Source organism: Ovis canadensis, chromosome 9, assembly GCF_042477335.2.
Source record: "Ovis canadensis isolate MfBH-ARS-UI-01 breed Bighorn chromosome 9, ARS-UI_OviCan_v2, whole genome shotgun sequence".
NCBI classification, from domain to species: Eukaryota; Metazoa; Chordata; class Mammalia; order Artiodactyla; family Bovidae; genus Ovis; species Ovis canadensis.
This window is the reverse complement of record NC_091253.1, coordinates 59,585,998-59,592,414: the sequence shown is the minus strand read 5'-3', so window position 1 is coordinate 59,592,414 and position 6,417 is coordinate 59,585,998.

Sequence of the window (6,417 nt, the reverse complement as noted above, 5' to 3'; positions counted from 1 at the left end):
TCTGAACCACTGAGTAGGTACATGTACATGCCCTTTGTACTTCAGTATGTATTTCCTAAGAATAAGGATATTCTCTGTTATAACCACAGGGAAATAACCACATGCAGAAAATTTAATATGGCTGCAACATTTCTGTCAAACTGCAGTCAATAATTCGATTTTGTCAATTGATCCAATAATAGCATTTATAGCATTCCCCCCCAGTATAGGCACTAGTTCAGATCACATTGTGCATTTAGTGGTCATTTCTCTTCAACCTTCTTTAATCTGAAACAATTCCTCAGCCTTTTCTTTGCATTTCATTCTTGAAGAATGCAAGCTAGTCACTTAATAGATTGATCCTCAGTTGTCTGATGGTTCCTCTCATTAGATATGGAAAAGATGGGCATACTTTTTTTTTGTTGGAGTGTAGTTGATTTGCAGTGTTGTATTAGTTCCTACCATACAGCAAAGTGAATCAGCCGCACATTTACATCTATCCTCTCCTTTTTGGATTTTCTTCCCTTTTAGGTCTTCACAGAGCACTGAGTAGAGTTCCCTGTGCTCTACAGTCAGTTCTCATAGTGATCTATTTGATACATAGAAGGGAATGGCAACCCACTCCAGTATTCTTGCCTGGAGAATCCCATGGACAGAGGAGCCTGGCGGGCTACGGTCCATGGAATCGCAGAGTCGGACACGACTGAGTGGCTTACACACGCACAGTGTATATATGCCAATCCCAATCTCCCAATCCATCCCACCCCCCAAGATGGGCATAATTCTGATTCTGAGCTATTTAATGCCATGTCCATGTTCTTATGATATGGTGTCTTTTATCCCAGTGAGAACCACCCACACCGACAGCGAGAATGAAAGAGATCATGTCCACTGTTCCTTTTAGGATCTTTTCGTTTATATTTCTGAAGAAAGCCAGATGCTGGTTTTAAGCAAGTCACTTTGTCTGTAATGAATCACATCATCTGCAGTATTTCATGTTGTTTCTGGTGCTACCAGATGTTGAATAGACAGCCGAGAATCGGAAGAGAAGTTCTTCATCCCTTTCTCTGTCTCTGACAAGGGTTGGTAATGCCTTTTATTTGAGAGCCAGGTATGACTAGGGGAGAGAGAGTAAAGAGAGGGCAAGATGCATGAATTATAGGCAGAGTGGAAGGTGGCCGCAGTAGTTCCTGCTCAGTGTGAGCTCCACTGTGAACCAAAGTGGGAAATAAATAATGGGAGAGAAATGGCCCCTGGTGAGGAGCTATGTGGATCAGAGTATAAGCCTTCACAAGCACTTAAGGAAGCAGGCAACAGGTGGTAGCCAAGGAGTGTGATTCAAGTCTGCTACCTCCTCTGCTACAGGAATTATTTAATATGTAGAGTCAGAAAACAACTCAAGCTAGCATAGGTAAAAATAATTTATCAGCTCACTGATTAGGCTTCAGGAATGGCTAGATCCAGGAGCTCAAATGATATCATAGGGAGTGTCTGACAGTTCTGCTTTTTTCTGTATTAGTTTCCTCCTCCATTTGGATAGAAAAATGCCCCCAACTAACTTGCATATGAGTCCTCCAAAGTGGACTCTACCCTTTGCTGTCCACCTGAAACTATCATAACATTGTTAATCAGCCATACTTCAATACAAAGTAAAAAGCTAATAAACCAAAAACAAAGCGGACTCAATGACCTTGATTGAGTCAAAAGTCCATTGTTGAGCCCATTATTGTATTTAGGAAAATGGGATATTCTGACTGGCCCAGGTTGTCCCATATACCTCACATTCACCAAGGAATCAAGGCATGTGATTGAAAATGCTACTAAGCATCAAAGAGGCAGTTCACCCAAGGAAAGGATGTTATTCAAGGAAAAAAAAAATGAATGGATGTTCAGTACAAAGTTGGGATGTACTACAGAGGATGAGTTAGTGAGCTCTCCGATGTTGTATGATGAAGAGTTGGTGCAGTGTATTAGCTAAGAACCAGGCTTTGGGTCTGAATCCTTACTGTAAGTTCTATGGCCATAGGCAAGTTCTCTCTGAATCCTGATTTCTTCATCTGTAAAATGGAGAAATTACTTTACCAGATGATCAGAGTTCTTAGTTGCAAACAAGAATTCCTTGACTTAGTTCAAGCAGATAGAGATTTATTAAGAGACAGTAGATGAGCACGTATATACAAAGGAATATTAGCCAAAAAAGGAACAAAATTGTGCCATTTGCAGAGATGTGGATAGACCTAGAGTCTGTCATGCAGAGTGAAGTAAGTCAGAAAGAGACAAACAAATACCGTATGCTAACGCGTGTATGTGGAGTCCAGAAAAATGGCACAGGCAACCCTATTCACAAAGCAGAAACAGAGACTCAGGCATAGAGAACAAAGATATGGACACCGAGGTGAGAAAGAAGGGATAGGATGAATTGGGAGATTGGGATTATAAATTTTAAAATAAAGCTTTGTGAGTAATAATAAAAAAGGATAGTCGATGGCTCATAGGATGTCAGAGGATCTAGAGGAATGGGCTCTGGGAGTACATTCCCGGGAATATCTCCCAGAATGATTCTCTCTCATGGACTTGATCGAGGCATTTCTGCTTCCATCCCACCATTCTAGTTGCAGCGGTGTGGAGGTTCTGTCTACTCCAGAAACATCATGCCTCCACTGGCAACTTTGCTGGCCAAGCAGAAGCCTCTTTGCCACACCGGTTTCTCTGCTCCGTTCACTCCTAAACCCAGCTCTCTCCGGGGTGTGTCTGATCCCTGGAACTGTGTTGACATACAGGGTGGCTCTATGGTACGTGACCGGGGTGGGTCCATGCCCAGGGCTTCTTTCTCAGCAGGGGCTCATGCTTGATTGAATGGTCTGCTGCTGCTGCTGTCGTTGAGATTCTGAGTGATCTTATCTTTGAACTTGGCTTTGTGTGAGAAGTCTGATGGAGCGGTACAACAGTTGGGTGTGCAGAGAAGTGCTGGGCAGCAGTGTATCAACATGTGGGCTCAGGTGTGAGGAACATGTGTGCCCTGAGTGGTTGGCTTGGATGCCCAGTGCCCCGGCCCAGTCTAGGGCACCGTGAAGTTCTCCAGTGGCAGGCTGGCAGGGCTTGGGTCCAAACCGGCGGTGGTGAATGCACCAGTGACAGTGAAACAGGGCGCAGCTGTGGTGGTAGAGGCCACTCCCCGGGGGAAGGAAAGGGTTCCATGCGGGCCAGGCAGGGGCTGTGGTGCAAAGCAAGGTTGTCTGTGTCTTCTTGCAGCATCGCTACAGATAATAACACAGGGAACTGAATTGAATCTAGATTCTCCAGCCTTAAAACCAGGATGGGAACTGCTAGTGCTTAGTAAGTTGTTACAAAATAAAAGCCACTGGACTTCCCTGGTGGGCCAGTGGTTAAAAATCCACTTGCCAACACAAGAGACACGGGTTCAATCCCTGGTCCAAGAAGATCTCATATGCCACTGGGGAAACTAGGCGCATGTGCCCCAGAGCCTGTGCTACTCAATAGGAGAAGCCACTGCAATGGCATCCTGCCATTCAAAGCAGGCCCAGCAAATCCCAAAGGCCAGGGTGGTGCATTAAACTGGAACTGACTGTCTTCTAGCTGCGTAAGGAGTGGTTTCCCTAACTGCACATGGCCCCCTGGCTCCAACTCAGTTTTCTCCATGCCTCTGGGCACCTGAGCCGCTTTAGTTGTGTGCACCACAACTAAAGTCCCTGTGCAGCAACAAGGATCCAGCACAACCGGAAATAACTAAGGAAACAAATAAAAATTTTAAAAATAATAATAGCCATGTACATGTCTATATGTACATGTAGACATTGCAATAAAGCATACTAGGAAACAATTGGAATTCTTCAAAGAATTTAGAATCTCATTTTTAAAAATGCTGCCGCATCGCAAAGCCAATGGCGACAGGGTTAGAGAGGAAAATAAAATTTTTTAAGATTGTCATGTTTGATGGAAAAGAATATTCTTTTCATGTAAAGCTTTGGATGAACCAGTTATTAACAAGGAAGATAATTTTTATGATTCACTTTTCTTTGTATATGAAGACACTGTGAGGGAATGTATAAACAGGTGTGTTTTGAATTATGCACAAATCCTGGGACCACTTTTGGTTTCCTGTATGATCTCAACAAGCGATAGGAATTGTCAAAGGAAACATCAAAATGTCATTGTATAAATTTGCATTTAAAATTAAATTCAGACTTACACAAAACTGGTTTGTAAGAGGAGTTAAATCTTTTTTAGAAAATTTATTTTGTAAGAACCAGCTCTAGATGTACTAAAATTTGGATTCCAAATAATTTATCAAAAAATATATCCCAGTGTTGTCAGAAACTATAAACTACTCTTGCTCTGTGCTCAGTCATGTCTGACTCAGTGACATTTTGGACTGTAGCCCACCAGGCTCCTCTCTCCATGGGATTTTTCAGGCAAGAATACTGGAGTGGGTTGCCATTTTCTACTCCAGGGGATCATCCCAACCCAGGGACTGAACCTGTGTCTTCTGTCTTGGCAGGCAAATTCTTTACCACTGAGTAAACAAAATTATTCTTAGCAACTCCAATAACAGTGGCATCAGAAAAGTCCTCAAAATTAAAAATTATGAAAAACTATTTGTAATCTTACATTTGCTAAGAGCAGCTGACTTCATTTTGATTATATTGATTGAAAGCACGTGAAAAACATAAAATTTGAGAAGCTAGTAAGTGAATTTTTAGAAAAAGAAGTTAGAAAAGTCTTAAGATCAGTCAAGATACTACATTAATAAAGTATTTTCCTTGAAACATTTAAAATTAAGGCACATTTTTGCAATTTATAAATTTATACTCTTATTAATGTATCAGTATTTACCCCACAGTGTATTTTATGAGTAATAAAATATTTTTGAAGAAAACATTATATTTTGGTGCTTTTAACTTTACCTTTCACTCCTACTTTTCAGTAAAGGACCTCACATTTTCAAATCTCATTGGGCCCCACTGACTACGTAGTTGGCTCTGGTTATATGCCTATAACTTAGCTGTGAGTGAAGTTGGAAAGTAGAGTTTGGGGAGGTGGTTCCTATAAATATGTTGAGAAGGGCTTCCTTGGTGGCACAGTGGTAAGGAATCTGCCTGCCAGTGCAGAAGACCTCGGTTCAATCCCTGGGTCAGGAAGATCCCCTGGAGGAGGAAGTGGCAACCGCTCTAGAGAACTACTGAAGCATTTCTGGGAAATCCCATGGACAGAGGAGCCTGGCGGGCTATAGTCCATAGGGTTGCAAAGAGCTGGACATGACTGAGTGAGCATGCGTGCCTGCATTGAAAAGACTTCATAAAGCAAGTAACCATCTAGTCAGAAATGGCACATTATCAGCACCCTGTCTTATTTATTTTCTCTCTTGGTTTGGGTGGCCCCAGAAAAGCCTAAAAGAGGATTAGATCACAGCATTAATCCTGCCATTCAAAGCAGGTCCAGCAAATCCCAAAGGCCAGGGTGGCACATTAAACTGAAACCGGCTGTCTTCTAGCTGCAAAGGAGTGGTTTCCCTAACTACGCATGGCCCCCTGGCTCCAACTCAGTTTCCTCCATGCCTCTGGGCACCTGCATGCCTCTCAGAAGCTATTTTTGTTCATTGGTGCTTTCCTAATGCTGCTTAATGCACAGAGTGGATGAACAGAAAATATTTACCTTTCTCAAAGGTAACTTATTGATCTAAAAGGGTTAGTCATTTAGTCTGGCGCCATGTGTATGTTCACCAAATGACTAAGTAATCCTAGAATTCTCCACCACAAATATCCTGAGGAAGAGGAACAAGTTGTTCTAGATGAAAGACTGAACTTGAAGCTGTAAATCAGAAAGCTCCTCTCTGAGACTTGGCCAAGATACACTCGCTGTCAGTGTGTGGGTCTTGCTTTTCTATGCCTCAAAGGACACCATGAATACATACATGTGTGGATGGCCAGTTTCCTAAAATTGACCTCTTTGTGTCTCATTTCTGCCCACAGATGGAGCACCAAGCTCCCTGGGAAAGCCTGGTGGCTACAAAAGGAAGACTGACTGGTCTTGCACCCACAGAAGGAGGCCACTGAGGCACCATCTGTTAGTGTTTTAGAGAGGGCTGAGACCAGTTGCTCCAGTTTAGAGAGAAGAATCCTCGTGGGTTGGAGGTAAGAGTTGGGGGTCTCCTGAGTCCAGGGCTCATCTACTCCTTCCCCCACACTGCTTTCCCGCTGTTAACGCCAAGAAAACAGCAGTCCAAGGGTAAGTATCTATGGGCTTAGAGCATCCATTCATCCTGCTCTGTGGCGACTCCTTAGCCTGAAGCTTTCACAGCAGGGAATATAAAGAAGGAAAGCTCAAGACCTGAATATAGCCACTTAGATTTACAACAGGATCATTTTGGGGAGGTGGAACTGGGGTAGCTGTCAGAAACTTGCTTCAGGCTAAGATTGG